The sequence below is a fragment of the Humulus lupulus genome, chromosome 4, assembly GCF_963169125.1.
Source record: "Humulus lupulus chromosome 4, drHumLupu1.1, whole genome shotgun sequence".
Taxonomy (NCBI): domain Eukaryota; kingdom Viridiplantae; phylum Streptophyta; class Magnoliopsida; order Rosales; family Cannabaceae; genus Humulus; species Humulus lupulus.
The window spans coordinates 213,437,192-213,457,530 of record NC_084796.1 but is presented as its reverse complement, the minus strand read 5'-3'; positions in this window follow the sequence as shown (position 1 = coordinate 213,457,530).

The window sequence follows — 20,339 nt, the reverse complement described above, 5'->3', positions numbered from 1 at the left end:
ACCTTGTATACCCATTTGCAGGAAATGGGTTTTACTTCCTTTGGCTTTGGCACCAGCTCCCAATTTTTATTCTTCTCTAGTGCACTTAACTCTTCTCTCATAGCTTCTATCCATTCCATATTCTTGGACGCTTCTTCATATGTATCTGGTTCTCTAAACTTTTCTTCTTCGGCTATAGCAGCACTGGCATACTTAGGATTTGGCTTACGTGCCCTTGTTGATCTCCGAGGTTGTGGGCTTACTTCTTCAGGTTCAATATCACTTGCATCGTCTGCTGCTCTTTGATGCACTCCTGTTTGCCAGGGACTTTTTGTTGCCTCTTCGTTGTCTTCCTCACGATATGAAGATATGAAGAGTCAGTATCACGAGCTGTTTTGGTAAATTTCGAGGACAAAATTTCTGTAAGGAGGGGATAGTTGTAATGCCCCAAATTCTCCGATGTGTTTTAATAGCGGGAATAGTAGGCTGGGAGGGCCATACTTGCTTAATTATGCCATTATTTGATAGAATGCATGTATATGTGAATTATATTATAATATGATGTTAAATGCATGCATGTGGGTCCACATTTTAATTACAGGGGTGTGATGATAATTTGGCTCGTTGAGGGCATAATTGTATATTTGTATGCATGTCGGTGGTATATTGTTGAGACCACATTATAATGTGGGTTTGTTCGAGCTATTCGGCTTGAGACAATCTTGGATTATTGATTAGCGGTCTAGTCATAAAGGTTTAAGTTCGGGGCTCGGGATGAGTCTCAGGGTGATATTAATGATTAGAGTGTTACCAGGAGTTAAAGGGTAACAGGATACGAATTATTGGTGTTTGTGATTATCGAGAATAGCGGGAATTGGTGAGCGTTAATTATGATTAATGAGATAGGTTGGAAAGGACAATTTTGCCATTGAGAATCTTTAGAAACCCTTAATTGACCTAGGGGTATAATAGTATTTTTACCCCTAGGATAGATATAAACCCTTTATGGATGTAGAAATGAAGAGAAAATAGAGTGTGCTCAAGAGCTTACCGGTACCTTCCTTCTCCTTCATCTTCTTTGGAATTTTTGAGCCATTGTTGAGGATTCAAGCTTCACAAGTAGACCTTGGGAGTTTGGGAGAGTGTTCTACCATTTAAGAGCATCACAATCTGAGTTTGAGGTAAGCTTATAGCCACTAGTTCCCTGGTTTGCTCTGTTTTGGTGTTTAGTTTCAGCTTGTGATTTTGTTAAGGATAGTTGGAATTAATGGAAGTTTTGGTTGGGGTTTAACTTGGGTTTTGATGAGGGTGAGATGTAGATCAAGTTTAGGGGTTGTATTGGATGTTTGGGGTGGTGTTTTGGCTTGGTTTGAAAGGTTGGTTCCAAGGAAAATCGCAAGGGAGGAAAAAAACAGAGAATAGGTTGAACTGTAGGTTGGGCCGCGGCATGGCCAAGGAGGGTTGCAGCTCTTAAGGGGTACTGAAGGAGGCCGCCTCTGTTTGAGGGGCGGGCCGTGGCATGGCTAGGGAGGGACGCGACCCTTAGTGGCATTTTGGCCAGAAATGGATTTTTGGCTTGGGGATTCTGGCCTTAGGCCTCAGGATCGATCCTACTTCACGGTTTAGTAGGATTTGATTTCCCGAAGGCTAGGTTTTGGTTTGGGAATCCTTTGTTATTCATTTTATTGATGGAATCTCATAATTGGTTATGACCAGGTAACCGCTAAGGAACCAAAAGGTTGATCGTTCTCAGGGGTCGTTCTTATTATATTTCTCGCTCGAACCTGAGGTAAGAAAACTGCACCCTGTGTATATATGACATGGATGATTGTTATTGAAACATGTTGATTGATAAATGTGGACATGGATTGCATATTAAATGCCAGTGAATGTTGTTTACTTGTATATGGCACTGACTAGTCATGGAAACTGACCTAAGAGTCAGAAACGGCGTAAGCGTCCTAAACGCAGGGCCGAATGAAGATTAGATCTAATCAATATCAGCGTTGAATGGCTCTAAGGCATTAACGCTAGACCGACCCTAAGGTCGATGAACTTATAAGCACTTGGCTAGTCTAAGACTAGTTACTAGAGCCAGGGCCTAAGGCCCAGGTGACTGCTTGTCACATGGCTAGGGAACGATGTTCCAGGGTTATGACTCTATGGTCATGAGAAGGGTTATGTTGGGGACTAGTCACCATGCACCTATCCTGTTTAAGTTAATAAAAGGTTCACTTATCTGTTAAGCCCCGGTGACCCTATCGTCACAAGGCTAAAGGGAGCTATACCCAACTTAGTGACTTTTGCGACTATCACCTATTTGTTTGGACTAATAGTCCTGAATGATTATTAGGATCATTGTTGATATTATATCATGCTTTGTGGTGTTTTCTTGTTGGGCCTTGGCTCATGGGTGCTATGTTGTGCAGGTAAAGGGAAAGAAAAGCTCACCCAGCCTTGAGTGGAGAGCTTAGGTAGTGATGTGTATATATGCGGCCGCTTGACCACCACGGCCAAGGAGTTCTCAGAGGACCTAGGGGGTTTACCCTATTTTTGCCACTTAGGTCGGCGGGTTTGTAATTTTGAAATAGTAATGGCCATTTTGAGTTGTAAATAACTTGTAAATGTTTTTGTGGACCCATGATATCCTTTCTTTTTTATTGATTTTCCACCTTAGCCTGTTAATAACACTTAGATACACGTTTTTAACCAAAGGACTCGGGTAGCGGGTCAAATTTTCGGTTCACCGATCACCGTAACTGTTCTGGGGTAACCAGAGCGTTACAAGCATGCTTCGACATGTCTCTGCAAGGTGTCAATTCTTCCTCTTAGCTACTCCATTCTGTTGTGGTGTATTGGCACATGTGAATTGATGGCGTATGCGGCACTCTCATAGGTACTGAGAAAATTCATCTGATGTGTACTCACCGCCATTGTCTATTCGCAGACATTGAATTTTCTTGCCAACTTCTCCTTCGATTATTTCTTTGAATTCTTTAAATTTTGAAAAAGTTTCGAACTTTTCTTTTATAAAGAACACCCATATGTACCGTGAAAAGTCGTCAATGAATGTAACCAGGTACCGCATGCCGCTGATCGATGGTTGCATGACTCACCCGAATACGACAGAATGGACTAGCTCCAACGGTGCTTTGGCTTTGAACTTTGAGTCTTCATACGATAATTGATGTGCCTTACTGTATTGGCAACTAGCACATATAGTCTCTGTTCTAACTTCGAGTTGAGGAAGAACCTTCAGCATAGATTTCTTCATCATCACCTTGAGTTTATGATAGCTGACATGACCTAGCCTTGCATGCCACAGATATGTTGTTTCGTTCTTTCGAGTCTTGTCTACATAAGCAGACTCTGCTGACATTACATAGACTGACTCTAAACGTCGCCCTTTCATCATTGGTGCTCCAGAAATCTTAAGGTCTTGATATATCTTGACATCATGAGGACCGAATACGACATGGTATCCTGATGTCGTAAGTTGTGCTACTGACAGTAAGTTTTTCTTCATTCCAGGTACATGGTAGACATCCTGGAGTGATACCTATGTACTGAATCGTGGCATTATTTTTGTTTTACCGATATGGGCAATCGGTAACCTTGAGTTGTTGGCTGTCACTACCACGCGACCACCTTTGTAATCGGTCATGCTTTGCAACTTCTCTTTGTCCCCTGTCATATGATTTGAGCAGCCAGAGTCGATTATCCAATAATTATTGTAGTCGATTGGTCCAGGAACAGTAACTGCCAGAGCTAATTCTCCTTCCTCCACAGCGAAAGATGCTTCAGCATCCCATTCTTCATCGCTTGCTCGTCCTGCATTTGACGTGACTGCATTGCCCTCTACTGTTTTCTTCTTGGACCAACAATTTTTAGCAATATGGCCCTTCTTCCCACAGTTGTAGCATTTACCATCAAAGTTATTGTTACTCTTAAATTGGACACCCCAGTTGTATTTCTTTTGAGCTCCCCCTGTTTGGGAGCTTCCATGATGACCATCTTTGTCATCATATCTTCTAGAACCTTTGCTAGAACTTGGTCGGGTTCGAATTTTCTTATTACTACTAAATAATGCTTCTTCGTCACTCTTTATCGAGAGTCCAGATAATTGCTTAGCCAACGCTTCTTGGTCAGCTAGCAAGTTTTCTAATTCAGTAAGAAAAGGTTGGCTTGGCCAACCTTGTATTGTGGCAATGAAACTTCTATATTCAGCTTTTAATCCATGAATAATAATTCTTCTAATTCTGGAGTCTGACATACCAGCAGTAGATTCTAATGCAGAGATTTCGCGACAAAGAGATTTTATCTTGGTAAAGTATTGGCTTATCGTCATGTTGCGTTGTGTGATATAGAGAAGCTCGTTCTCTAGAAGTTGCAATCTCACATCATTCTTCTTTGTGAATAATGATGCGAAAGTATCCCATGCTTCCTTCGATGTCTTCGACTCCCTGATGTGCTCCAACATTTCTTCTTCGACTGTGGTCCGAATAGCAAACAATGCTTTTCCAGCTTTAATCTTCCATTTCTTTAGAGCAGCTGCATCCTCTGGTTGTGTGACCTTGTTGCCTTTAACGATCTCCCACAAGTCTTGGCCTTGGAGATATGCCTCCATATGCAACGACCACGTGTTGTAATTTTGACAGTTAATTTTCCTAATTCCACCGACCACTTGAAGGTCACCCATCGTGGCTTGGAAAAAATTCTATCTTTTCCAAGCAAGCTTGATTTTGACAACAAACTTTGTAGTACTAAACCACACACGATCTTTCAAAGAAACTTAACAAACAATTGTAAGAAAGCTCTTTCAATGAGAATCTCAAGAAATCTTTTTTGATGTGGAAGTTCAGTCAAAGCTGCAACCACAGAGCATACTCAGAGTTTCAAAAGATCTCACAACCTTAGCTCTGATACTAACTGTTGAACACCACAACACGTGAAAACGTAATTACTTTATTATTACAAAAGTAATTACACCTAGACTTGAATACAATATTTGACCACATTAAGCTGATTGAGCGGCGACAATGTCCCTCGTTGAAAGTGTGTATAAATTGATGTCATTTATAGTGCGTTGAAATATTGAACCATTTGTAAATACATAAGTTACTCCACTTCTCATCAATTGGTTTTAAGATGGAACCTACTTTGCCACTTCCTTTTTTCAATGACCCTCACCTAGGAACCAACACATCACTATCAATCTCTTCATGATTCCTTTTATCAAAACAATACTTGGCAACTTGTTCCTTTTGAAAAATTCATGAAGGTAATAGATTGTAAATGCATTATTTGTCTCAAAACCAACCATGATGGTTCCATTCAACGTCACAAGGAAAACCTTGTTGCCAAGGGATTTCACCATCAACTCACAAGGCAATCCAAGTAGTCTTGACATTTGTTGTTGGACATAATTGGTTCATAATTCAACTTCATGTTAACAATGCTTTCTTACATGACAAGCTCACTAAAACTATCTTCATGAGACAACTATAGGGGATTAAGGATAAAGCCCACCCTAGTCATTTTTGCAAGTTATCCAAGGCTTTGTATAATTTCAAAATAAGCTCCCCAAGCTTGGTTTGAATGGTTCATAATGCCAAATCAAATTCCCCATTATTTGTTATGTATGCCAATTGTACTAGCATATTGGTCCTTAATTATGTTGGTGATATTCTTGTCACTGGGGACTCATCTTCCTCCATGTCTAAACTTGTTAATCATCTGCAATCCAACTAATTTTCTCTCAAGTAACTTTTCCAACTTAATTGCTTCCTTATTCTAGAAGCCCTTTTGTTCACTACTGTTATTCATTTGTCTTAAAAAAAATACATTTTGGACCACCACCAACAGACTAACATGCTCAACGGAAAACCTATATCATCTCAAGCTAGCACTGGTAAAAAACTTTCTAATAAAGATAGTGAACCTTTTGTTGAACACAATCTTTATCGAATCACCGTTGACTTGCTCTAATATGTCACCATTACTGGAAGTTGCCTATATCATTAATAAACTCAACCACTTTAGGCAAAGTCCCATTGTTCACCATTGGACTAATTACAAATATGCCAATATTACTTCAATACTATATCTTCTCCAGTTTAATTCTTCTAGTAGCCTTCTCCTTAACATTGTTTCTTACTCGGATTCTAACTAGGGTAAGTATTATTGATTATTGTCCATCCATTACTGGCTATTGTGTGTATTTATGCATAAATATAGCCTCCTATGCCTTACACAAACATAAAGTCGTAGCTCAATTGTGACAGTCAGAATCCCGTGATCCGCAGGGGGAAAGACTGAGTAAAAAGCAGTGCAATCCCACATCGCTTGGGGAAGGTTAAGTATGATGATTCTAAGACTGTGTAGGTATGGGACTACACAGTTGAAGAGGGCTTAAATGGATTGATGGGTACTACTTAAGATGCATCTTCTCTTCGGTAGCCCATCACTTGAGAACTCCAAAGTTATGTGTGCTTGATCTGGAGTAGTCTCATGATGGGCGACCTCCTGGTAAGTTTTCCTAGGATGCGTGCAAGTGAGGACAAAACACGCTAGAAAAGGTCTTATTGGTTTGCAGGGTCAGTCGTCATTCCAGGAAGCAACCATAGTGACGTGGGTCGTTACAAATGGTATTAGAGCCTTAACCCAATTGGAAGTGTGGCTAACGGGATGTCGGACCCCTAAAGGGGGGTGATTGTGACAGTCAGAATCCCATGATCCGCAGGGGGAAAGATCGAGTAAAAAAAAGTGTAATCCCACATCGCATGGGGAAGGTTAAGTGTGATTATTTTAAGACTGTGTAGGTATGGGATTACACAGTTGAAGATGGCTTAAATGGATTGATGGGTACTACCTATGCCAACAAGATGCATCTTCTTTTCGATAGCCCATTACTTGAGATCTCCAAAGTTAAGCATGCTTGACCTAGAGTAGTCTCATGATGGGTGACCTCCTAGGAAGTTTTCCCAAGAAGAGTGCGAGTGAGGACAAAGCACGCTGGAAAGACTCGTGTTGGTTTGCAGGGCCAGTTGTCATTCCAGAAAGCAACCATAGTGACGTGCGGTGATGGACCCAAAACGGGTATGTTTTAAATATTTATAAAATCGCAAGCGCACGAATCGTTCATATAGAATAGTGATCATGTAAGCAAGGATGTCGAACCCAAAGGAGTTGTCTAAAATAAAAAAAGAAAACTATTTTAAATCAAAATTAATAAATTCTAACCTAGCTCCAAAGATTGATGAGATTTTTGTATAATGAAAATAAAATAAAAGATAATAATAAAGAAATTAAAGACAATATATACTTAAATTAATAATTGTAAATAAGATGATAGAAGAAAGATTATTAAGATAATAGAATCCACAAAATATAAGTTCAATAATATTTATAAGTACATTGATTTCCAAGTTTTAGTAATAGTAGAAATTAATCAAACCATCACTTATTCAAATTAGATATTCTAATTAAACACAAGTTTTCATAAAAATATAGGATTTATCTTCACTTTTAAAATTTTAATTTCCAAGTATTTAATGTAAATCAATCTAATGAAATAACAAATAAATCAATGAAAATTATTTATAAGGCAAAACATAATATTTTTGTTCTAAGCATTTGATGTGCACAATTTAATGGCACACCTTAATCAAATAATATTATGATTTTGCACTAATGAAGAACAAAGTGTAAATATGAGCTAACAATAAAAAATACATGATATTTAAGATGAAAGAAGATATTTGAAAAAGAAAAATCCATAAACTTTGTTGCGCAAATGGGAAATCAACATACAAAATAAATACTATTTAGTTACATATTGTTTCATCATCACCTTAATAATCTTAAAAAGATTAGAAACTCATAACTAGAATAGCAAATTCAAACTAAAAATTACAAACATAATTTGGAGGATGAACCCCACAATTTTTTCCTCTAAAAACTCATAGAAAAATGACCAAAAAGAAGAAAAAGATGAAGAGAATAGAGAGGTCTTGAAAGTGTAGAACTTGTGTAGTGTAACCTCTCCTAAACTAAGCACACCCAAATCTCTTATTTATAGCCAACAAAATGTTTAAAATAAAATTAAATTTGAAATGAAGAATAATAAGGTAAGTAGGGGTAAATTTTAGGTGTAATGATAATTTTGGGGTAAAATGTGTAAGAAAGTTTGGGTAAACAATTTTGTTTTTGGACATTGTGGGACAAGGGGATAATGATGAAATTGTTAGGCTAAAAAAAACACAAAAAGGGCTGGCTTGTGGCTGCTGCATGGCTAGCAGGTGCAGGGAGGCATTTCGTATTGGGCCTAGGGCATGTTGGGCTTCGGAATGCAGCAGGCGGATTGGCCGGGCTGAATTGGGCTGGAGTTGGGCATGTTGGCTGAAGGGCTTCAAGAGGCATTTGGGCGTGGGCCTAGGAGGCTGGTTGAGAGGATGCTTCTTGGGCCTGGGGAGCTTCGGGTGCAAGGGCGTGGGAAGGGTGGCTGCACAACTGGGCAGGTGGTGGGCCGGGTGAGGTGAAAGGTTGGTGGGTTGTGTGTGTGGGCAGGGAGCAAGGAGCTGGGTCGAAGCTTCTGGTGGGCAGACTGGAGAGTTGGCTGAGCAGATTGGGCCAGCTGAGAGAGGAGTGCTGGGCCGCCTGAATTGGGCTTATGGCATTTTAAAAATGTCATTTTTCCTTTCTTTCTTTTCCTTACTTTTCAAAGCCCAAAAATGCCATAAATTCCCTAAAAAATAAATCATAATAAAATATTATTAACTATAAAATAAATCAATTTAATTTTTTGAAAATATTAATTATAACTTAATTTATATTTAACGTTTAAGTTCAATAATACAATATTTTTTTACCTCAAACTAAACAACAATAATTCAAATAATTAACTATAATATTTTACAACAAAATAACTATAAACACACACAAAAATATATAAAATCAAAATAAACCCAATAAAATCAAAATTACTTTAAAACTTAATAAATCAATTAAAAACTCAAGAATTAAGCAACAATTAGCACATAAAAAGTGATAAAATAACTCTATTTCGTAGAGTTATCATGGGGCGTTACATCGATCAAGCAATGAGTCTAAATATAGAGCTTTGTCTCATACTTTAGTAGATGTTACATGGTTGTAGGGTTGTGCAGACATTTTCACAACTTGCCCAAACCAATCCGAAAAAACCGTCAAAAAATGCAACCCGAATAAACCGACAAAAATTTAAACTGCCCAATTGTCATTGGGCGGATTGAAAATAATTATCAACCCGTCCAATATAACCCGACCCGCCCAATTAAGAACTTACTATTTTTAATACATTTAAATATATTAATATATTATATAGTTTTGTTTTAATTTTTTTACTATAAATTTAAAATATTGTTTTAAGCTTAAAATGATAAATTTCACAATATTAGCACTAGTATTTAAAGGGGAAAAAATTACAAAAATGTAATCTAAAAAAAATACACTACCACTTCGGTTTGGGCGGGTTGACCCGACCAACCCGTCCAAACTATTGGACGGGTTAAATTGATTTTTTTCTTATTTGGGCAAGTTACGGATTCACTTTTCCTAACCCGATTATGACATTGGACAGGTAAAAGTGTCTTGTAACTAGACCAACCCGTCCAATAATCAGCCCTACATGGTTGTGCTCAATACTAAATGAACACCAATACTTTGGTATGACAATCACAGTGCTTTCGTTCTAGCATCCAATGCGGTTCTACACTCACATTTAAAGCATATCAAAATTTATGGACAATACATCTAGGATAAAGTTTTACAAAGTAAAATTCAAATTCAATACATCCTTATGTTTGAACAAGCCGTTGGCATCTCAAGAAAGCCTAGATCCACTGTAAGATTTGAACAGCTAAGGTCCAAGCTTACTGTGTGCGAGGACTAGTCTCGCTTGAGTAATGGTGATACACAATTTTTTCGTAATATAGATTATCTTGTGTATTGGACATGTGTGGCTAGCTATATTATTACACAATCATTTGCTAGAACTAGTGTAAAATAACAGAAGAATATGCCCTGTGATTCCTTTGTACACTAATATTTTTCAATACTATAAATACAGATCACTACCATCACCTTTGGGGTGTGGTGCATTTCATTTCATTAGCAGTGATTTACCATTACATTTTTTGTGCTTTACAAATATTTGTCATGGATCAGAGCCACACACCATTGTCAATGTTGCAACCCTACCTACACCACTATATTCACAAATCCTACTGTGAATGCTACTCAAAGTAGTACAACTTGCTTAGCATCTTTGATTACATTCTTGAACTATGTTCTTCCCATTAAGTTGGACAAATACAACTTCTTTATATAGAGGTCACCAGTTTTGCCTCTTCTTATAGGCAATGAGCTTGAAGGTTTTGTTCTTAGAATTAAGCCATGTTCTAAAAAAAATCTTATTTTATCTTATCATTCGGACACTACCACATCTTTTCTCAACCGAGAATTTATTTTCTAGCAGACACGAGATGAACTAGTTCTTGGCTGGCTCTTGTTCGCAATGGCTAAAGCCATCCTCAGTTAAATCATTGGCTTTTCATCTTCTTATGAAACTTAGACTGCTTATGAGCATATGTTTGGTTGTCCATCCAAAACACGAATCCTACAACTCATCCAAGCCATGGAAAAAAAGGCTCACTTAGCATTTCAGACAATATTCCTAAAGTTGCCTCTAGTAACTTTGTTCTGTCTCGAGCTCACAATTATGATGAGGATATGATATGCATATTTTAGCTGGTTTGAGGTCTGAATATGAATTTTTTGTTGTTTTTGTAACCTCTCGGCCAAATTCTTTTAACATTCTAGATACCATTTTCATTCTTCACATTAATCAAGATGCTCGTATTGAGAAAAAATCAATTGCCTTTGTCACAGAGCTTCCCACTCTGTCTATCAATTTTGACCACCAACACTAGTTCTAGATTTCAAACCAAATCTCACTCTTCATCGAGAACTCAACCTTCTCATTGTGGTGGTTGTAGTGGTCACTTTTCTAACCACTGTGGTGGTAGAGGTGGATGTGGTTGTGGCTGAACCAACTAACTTTCCAAATATGTGGCCAACCAAGTTTCTTGGCACCCTACTATTACTATTGCTTTGACAAAAGCTCTCAAACTCAAGACAACAACTACACTCAATCACATGATGCTTCTTCCTCAGTCCACTATGCCTCTCAACATACTTTTAATGACCCTTCATATGATTTTGATAGTCACCAATTATCCTTCTACTATGAGTGTCTAGATTGATTATACTGGCCCTGAATGACTTCATTTTAGTAATGGACAAAGTTTGCTCATAAAACACATCGTCCACTCTTCGTTTCCTTTACTTTTTCATGTTGTTATGCTCAAAAATATTTTTCATTGTTTATCTTTTACCAAAAACCTTAGTATTGCTTCTTTAACCATAGATAATAATTTTTCTGTCACTTTTAATCGTGCTTCTTGTGTCATTAAGGATCTGAATCCGAGGAAGGCTTTTCTACATGGTTCACATAAAAATGGTCTTTATCAGCGTGCTACTTTAGAGAACCAATCTTCATCAACTCTTTCCAAGTTTTCTTCTTTCTCTACCGCTTCTAAGTCCTCATATTTTTCCTCCAAGTTCTCTTGATACATGGCATAGGTGTTTAGGATACCCTCATGGTACAATTCTAAATTTTGTACTAAGCCTACGTAATGACAAGTCTATTATTAATAAAGATTCAATTTTAACTTTTAGTGAGTGTTGCCAATATGCTATACTCCTAAAATATAATCAAAACAAAAGCATTATCACAACTTATACACATTGATTTATGGGAACAAAAACCCTTACTTTCTTCACTCGCTTTTTGGTAATATGTGGCCTTTTTAGATGATTATACATGCTATTATTAGATATAACATTTAAACTAAGGTCTGAAACTTTTCAAATATTTAAAAATTCAAAAAGCTAATTGAAAATCAACTTGATCTTAAAATAGTAATTAAAAAATCGAAGTGATCTGGTTGGTGAATTTCGCTCCTTTAAATCATTTCTTTAACCGAATGGTATAGCATTTAGACATCCAGGTCTAAATGTTCGTACTCAAAATGGAAGAGTTGATTGCAAACACTGTCATAATATTGAAATCAGACTCACCCTTGTAGCTCAAGGTGCTCTTCCTTTATCCTTTTGATGGGATACTTTTCAATTTGAAATATACCATATTAACCTTCTTCCCTCGCCCATTTTGAGTATGAAATCTCATTCTCAAACAATTTTCAAACATACTCCTTGAATAACAATTCCTCAAGACCTTTAGGTGTTCTTGTTATCTTCTTATTTGGCCCTATAACACTCTAAATTAAGTTACTACTAAAAATATGCATCTGTTTATGCTACAACCCACTCCATAAGGGGTACAAATGCCTTGATGTCTCTAGATGTATTGTTATGATAGTGACCCAAACTCTAAAGGTCCAGCCAAGAAACTTTATTATTTTAGGTTTTTTTTCTTTTTATGTATACTCTCTTAGTTGATTTGTTGAAACAATCTTGTATCATTATCTGACATAGTGAATTTCTCTTCTCTGCCCATGGTTTTTTCCCTTTAGGGTTTCCATGTAAAATTGTGTGTGATCTTTATTTTTATGTTCATTGTCTACTATTATATTTTCTACAAGTGGTATCAGAGCCAGTTATTGATTTCGGCAATGTCGTCTCTGAAATATGATATTCCACTTTTGGATAGCAAAACTAAATTTACGCTTTGGCCAGCTAAGATTTGGGATGTTCTTACTAAGATTGATTTGGATGATGTATTACTAGGGATTGACAAAATACCCTCATCGCTGACTAAAGAAGAAAATGAACGTAAGGATCGAGAAGCCCTATCGCATATTCATCTTCATCTATCTAATGAGATCTTACAGGACATTCTAAAGACGAAAAATGCTACAACATCGTGGTTGATATTGAAGATTTTGTGTATGTTGAAATCAGCTCTTATTTTGAGTATTAGAATTTGTGTCAAGGTGGAATTTGTTATGTTAGTGACCCAAATTCTAAATGCCCAGCCCAAGAAACTTTATTATTTTAAGGTTTCCCTTTTATGTATTCTCTCTTACTCAGATGAATACTCTCTGAGTTGTATTGCTGAAACACTCTTGTATCATTATCTGACATAATGAATTTCTCTCATCTGTCTGTGATTTTTTCCCTTCGGAGTTTCCACGTAAATTTGTGTGTGATCTTTATTTTTTTGTTTATTGTCTATTATCATATTTTCTACACGTATCTATATCTCTCTCAATGTCACCTTCAAAAAAGTTGACTTTCCTTACCAAAACGAACCATTCTTTTCATAGAAAATCATAGTCACCCCATTTTGTTGTACCGATTCCCTACCACTGCAGGTGGATGGTTCGCGCATGTAGCATGTAATATATTCCTTCTCTGGGTGGCCTTGTAGTTGAGAAATTGTTGCACTAGTTCAAACCTCAATCACACTACCTGTCTATTCCTCATCTACCATCCAAGCATGCACCAACACTTTCATCTCTACCTAAGATCATCTTTGAACCTTATATATTTATATGACCTCAACCCAACACTTCAAGAAAAACCACTTTTAGGGGAGACATGTTACCAGTCACCCCTAATAATCTGAGAATTTTGACCACCAGCACGAGGGAAAATTTTCGCGGTCTTCTTTTAGGAAAATTTAGTCAAACGATGTGTTTTAATATTAAGAGCGACAAGTCGCCCCTAATATTTTAGTTACCCATAATCTCTATTTCTCCTCTTCTTTTTCATATCTTCCCCACTTCCCATTCTCTCACCTGCTGCATACTCTCTCTCTCACAATTTTTTTTCTCCACGATTCCCTCTATCATTCTCTCACAGATTCCTTCTCTCTCTCTCAGAAACGAGACCGGGTCTTGCACGTTCCCCCTCGCCTCCACCAAGTCTCGCACGCTACCACACCTCCCCCCTCGCCTCCACCAGATCTCGCACGCTCGTCGCACTTCGGAGCCTCCACCAAACCACGGTGCTCATGCCTCACACTTCACGGCATGTATATATATATATATATTGCATTATGTATTTATTTATATATTTTTTTTTACAGTAGTTTTTTGTTTATATTAATTTATTTTCTGTTTTTTTATTTTCTAATATATATTTTTTTAATTTCTGTCGGTTATATTATATTTTTCTGTTTTTATTTTTTTTTTCTTTTTTTCTTTTTTCTATTTTTACTTTTTATATGTTTCCTATTTTGTAATTTTTCACATATATGTATTTATATGTACATATACTTTTTTTTATATATAAAAAGATATTATGTGTGTGCCAAGTGTATATATATATATATATGAATTCATATATATTTTTAGTTTTTTTATTTAATTTTTTTATAACAATGTGTATTATGTAGGAATTGAAGGAGTGTTTCTTGGAAATTTGGTGACTAGGGTATTTCTAATTTTGTGGCATCAAGGTATTTATTTTTTATTATGTTCTTTTAATTAATTTGATTAATATATCAATATTTGTAGAAAGTAAGATGTTTTTAATTAGTGATATTTATATATATATATATGTGTGTGTGTGTGTGTGTGTAGAATAACATATTGTGAATGTGTGTATAAAATAGTAAGATGTGTTTAATTAGTGATATTTATATGTGTATAGTATAACATATTGTGAATGTGTGTATAAAATTGTAAGATGTGTTAGTGTTTGAATCTAATTAATAATATGTATATTGTGAATGCTTTGGGAATTTTCCAAGTGTTATTTGCAGAGTTTTAAATTTTGGGATAGGTTAGAATACAGCTGTTATGCAGCCGAAATTTTAGTAGCACTAGGATACATTTTTGTAGTGTTAGGATAGATCAATATAAAATTAATTAATGATTATGGAATATTTAATTTTGAGTTTATCATTTTTAATAATTAAATTAAGAAATATGTTAAGTGTTCAATTAAGTGGAAAAAAAAATTAATTTGATACTGAAATGTTTAATAATTAACTTCAGATGTGAGATAAATCGTATAATTAGAAAAGAAAAAAAAAATTTCCAAAATAATTAATAATAAACTTAACAATTAAAACATAAATTTTTAAAATAAAAACCATTAATAATTTAAATTTTTAAAACTAATATTATTCATAAATTTAACATTAATTTGAAAGAAAAAAAATAACTTTGGTATTTAAAAAAATAACTAATTATGAAAAATCTTGACAAAAAACTATAGACATTAATTTTTAATAACTAATATTTAATTTCAATTATATTTATTTAAATATCAATTGAAATAAAAATTATAAAACATTTTATATAAGATAAGATGGTTATTATCACATAGTGATAATTGTTATTATTTCTAATAACAAAAAGTCATAGACATACATCTAGCGGATGTCTTGGGAATAATAATCCAAGTCAATGTATTAATTTTTTATTCCTCATTTTTTCAAGATATTTCTACAAATATTTTGAAAAAATGAATAGTAGATGTCTGCTTATTATCTCCAATGGATCCACTAAGTTGAAATATGGTAGGTTGGAGTTCAAAATAAGATAATTTAATAATTAAAAAATTGGATAAATAATTTAATTTAATATTAACAAATTTAATAATGAAAAAAATAAATAATTCATATATTCAAAATTTTAAAAATAATATTATTTGAAAATTTAATATTAATTTTTAAGATGAAAAAGTAAGTTTGGTTATTAAAAAAAATAATTAAGAAAAAAAAAAGAACAACAAAACTAATTAATGTTGGTTAAAGTAATGAAATAATAATTAAAGTAGGAATTAATAATAATTTTAAACATTAAAAAATAAGATCTTATAAAATATCATAATTTTTTTATGGTATCATAAGACATCATAAAACAACTACTGTGAAGAAAAAAAAATCATTTTGGTTGCTATTCTTTGGTGGTAAAAAAATTAGATAAATAATTTAATTTAATATTAACAAGTTTAATAATTTAAAAATAAATTAAAAAATTAGATAAATAATTTAATTTAAAATAATAAATTAAAAGTTAGATGAATAATTTAAAAATAAATAAAAAAGTTTAATATTGTCAAATTTTAAAATTTTAAAAATTAGATAAATAATTTAATTTAATATTAACAAGTTTGAAAATAAATTAAAAAAATTAGCGAATCTCAATCCCCTCCTCAATGTTCTGATGCAAAGTACAATAGTTTGATGAATACGGTTAAGAATTTGAATATTTAATATAATATTTTCATATTTAATATATATATTTTTAATGATTTAAATTTAATAAATAATATTAACAAGTTTAATGATTTAAAAATAAAGTATAAATTAGATAAATAATTAAAAATTAAGATAAATAATTTAATTTAATATTAACAAATTCAATAATTTTAAAATTAGATAAATAATTTAATTTAATATTAACAAGTTTAATAATTTAAAAATAAATTAAAAAATTAGATAAATAATTTAATTTAAAATAATAAATTAAAAGTTAGATGAATAATTTAAAAATAAATAAAAAAGTTTAATATTGTCAAATTTTAAAATTTTAAAAATTAGATAAATAATTTAATTTAATATTAACAAGTTTGAAAATAAATTAAAAAAATTAGCGAATCTCAATCCCCTCCTCAATGTTCTGATGCAAAGTACAATAGTTTGATTAATACGGTTAAGAATTTGAATATTTAATATAATATTTTCATATTTAATATATATATTTTTAATGATTTAAATTTAATAAATAATATTAACAAGTTTAATGATTTAAAAATAAAGTATAAATTAGATAAATAATTAAAAATTAAGATAAATAATTTAATTTAATATTAACAAATTCAATAATTTTAAAATTAGATAAATAATTTAATTTAATATTAACAAGTTTAATAATTTAAAAATAAATTAAAAAATTAGATAAATAATATGACAATAAATTAAAAAATTAAAATTTAAAATAATAATTTAAAAATAAATCATTCACATATCTAATGTAGCTTATAAAACAACATAATATTTTTATGGTATTATAAGACTTTATGACATAAAAAAAATAGCTACTATTTCTTTTCTTTGGTGATAAAATTTGATCATAAAAATAGGATAGAAGTTTTATATATTATCACCTAGTGATAATGTTTTCTTAATTATTTTTAATCATGAAAAGTATTAGACCCGTTCGGAGAGGCTGAGTCAGTAAGGACTCTTAAATATGCTTCTTCGAATTATCCAGGACAGTATGTGTGCACATTGATAGTTTGGATTTATTGTGTACCTATAATTTGATCTATTACTCATTTTATTGTTTTGTTAGTAGAGATTTCAGTATGTGTCTCCTTATTTTTTCTCGTAAGTGGGTAGACTTAATTTTAGTCTGCGCACTTATGAGAACCATAGAGAGGTGCTACCAAAATTTTTACATAAACAAAACAATTTTTAAGAGTGTAAATTAAATTATATCTACTACACATCTTAATGGGATAGGTTCTTTACCCTTATAGAAGTGGAGTGAAAATGTGTATTAGGGCACGCACACACATAGTCAATAATGTTTAATTGTTGTTTATTCTTGTATCGTAGATGCTGATCGATAAGAGTTGGATAGCATTAAGGAATCGTAACTGTGATGCTTATTGGAACGGTCTCCAAGCGTTCTTGAAAATGGAAAAAGAACACGTAGACTGGGATGGGAGAATTAAATGTCTGTGAGTGAGGTGCCTCAATGTTAAACTACAAACTATAGATATGGTGGAGGCTTATGTCTTTGACAAGGGTTTTCAACAGAATTATCAATAGTGGATTTACCACAGTGAGGTGGAAGCTAGTGTTGCCAATGAGGTATTTTGAGGAGTGTAGATTAGATGGTTGACATCGTTGAAGGTTTCATCTTACTGACAAATGCAGACGAAGTAGAAGGTGTGTTTAGCAGTCGAATGGGACAGTATTATGACGAGGTGTACGACAAGATTGAAGTTGAGTTGTATTCGGGTTGTGATTGAATATCATCCTTAAACGTTTTGGTGAAGTTTATGCATTAGAAAGTTAGGGGGAAGTGGCCAAACAACTCTTTCGATGAATTTTCGAAGTTACTAAAGTTTGCATTTCTAAAAGATAATAAAATTCCCCCAACACACTACGAGGCGAAAAAGAAGTTGAGTAAATTAGGGTTGGGATATCAATCAATCCATGTCTGTAAATATGATTGTTGCTTATTTTATAATGAGCATGCAAGCAAAGATTCATGTCATGTGTGTGGGAGTAGCCGATGGGTCAATGAAAAGAAGAAGGGGAAAAAGGTTTCACATAAGGTGATGCGTTACTTTCCATTGACTCCCAGATTAAAGCGAATGTACAGCTCAAGGCATACAACTAATGACATGTTATGATATCATACTAGGAGATTAATAGAAGATGGGGTGATGTGTCATCAGGTTGATGGGTCTGCATGGAAAGACTTTGACACCACACATCCTGATTTTGCAAAAGATCCTAGAAATGTTTGTCTAGGCTTGGCTGTTGATGGGTTTAATCCTTTTGGTAACATGAGCTTATCATATAGCATGTGGCCTGTGATTTTGACGAACTACAATCTCCCCCTGGCTATGCATGAAGGAGGAGTATTTTATGCTAACTCTACTTATTCCTGGGCCAAAATCACCGGGTAAAGACATGGATGCATTTCTAAGACCCTTGGTAGATGAGTTAAAGCAATTGTGGATTAACAGGGAGATGGCACAAGGAAAGAATTGTTCAAGATGCATGCCACCCTTCTTTGGACAGTTAACGATTTCCTTGTTCGTAGTAGTTTGTCTGGTGTGAGCGGGCAGAGGTACAAAGCATGTCTAACGTGCAATGAAGACACCACTTCCATCCGAGTGATTGGTAAGAAATCTTATGTCGGTCATAGTAGATTCTTGAGGAGTAATCATAAGTATAGAAGAGACAAATAATTTGATGGAAAAGTTGAGAAAAGAAATCATCCACAATAGTTTACTTGTCAACAAATTTAGATCAAGTCAATCATTTACCACTTCAAGTGCCTAGTAAACATGACAAATTTTTTTTTTTGGGGGGGGGGGGGGGGGGTGGGAGGGGTGAACGCAAGCGAGGTGCAGAGGAAAGTAATTAGAGGAAAACAATTATTTTCTATGAACTTGATTATTGAAGTTCAAACCAGTTAAAACACAGCCTAGATATGATGCATGTCAAAAAGAATGTGTGCGACAGTCTCCTTGGGACTTTGTTAGATAATGATAAATCTAAGGACACCACTAACGCAAGACATGAGTTAAAGAATATGGGGTTAGGAAACCGTTGTTGATTTACGAGGATGCCAATAAAAGGTTAATGAAACTGCATGCTCCATACGTGTTCATTCCTGAATAGTGGCAAGATTTTTGTCAATTTTTGAAAGTGAAGTTGCCCGATGGTTTTTGTTCTAATCTGGAGAAAAAAATCACAGACAATGACTCAAACATTGTTGGGTTAAAGTCCCATGATTATCATGTGACAATGCAACGATTACTTGCAGTAGGTGTTCTCAAGTTTTTACCAGAATCTATATCTACTACCACTACAGAATTGTGTAATTTCTTCAAACAATTGTGCTCTAGGACACTGAACGTTTCTGATATGGAGAAAGCTAAGGATGACTTTATTATTATTTTATGCAAGATGGAGTTGGTTTTCCCTCCAGCATTCTTTGACATAATGATCCATCTGGTTTTGCACTTGCCTGATGAAGCTATATTGGGAGGATCCGTATTTATGAGTTGGATGTATCTTTTTGAAAGATACATGTAAAAATTAAAAAACTATGTCAGGAATAAAGCTCGTCCTGAAGGATCTATAGCAGAAAGATATGTTTCAAATGAGGCTTTGACATTTTGTTCAATGTATTTCAAATGTGTGGAAACAAAATTTAATAAGCCTGATCGTAATGAAGATGCACCGTATGTGAATCGACACCTCACAATGTTTGAATCTCAATTTTGTCCACTTAGTAAGGGAATTCCAGTGCCCCTCAACGAAAATACTCGGAATAAAGCTGAGCGGTTCATATTGGATAATTCTCCAAAAACTGAAGTGTATTTAGAGTAAGTACAACATTAATTTTCACATTATTCTTTGTTCAATCTACTCCTCCCACAATCTACTCCTCCCAAAAACTGAAGTGTATTTAGAGTAAGTACAACATTAATTTTCACATTATTCTTTGTTCAATCTACTCCTCCCACAATCTTGACACTATTGATTAATTAACAGGGAACACCTAACTGAGGTGCAACAAAGAGATCTGGTT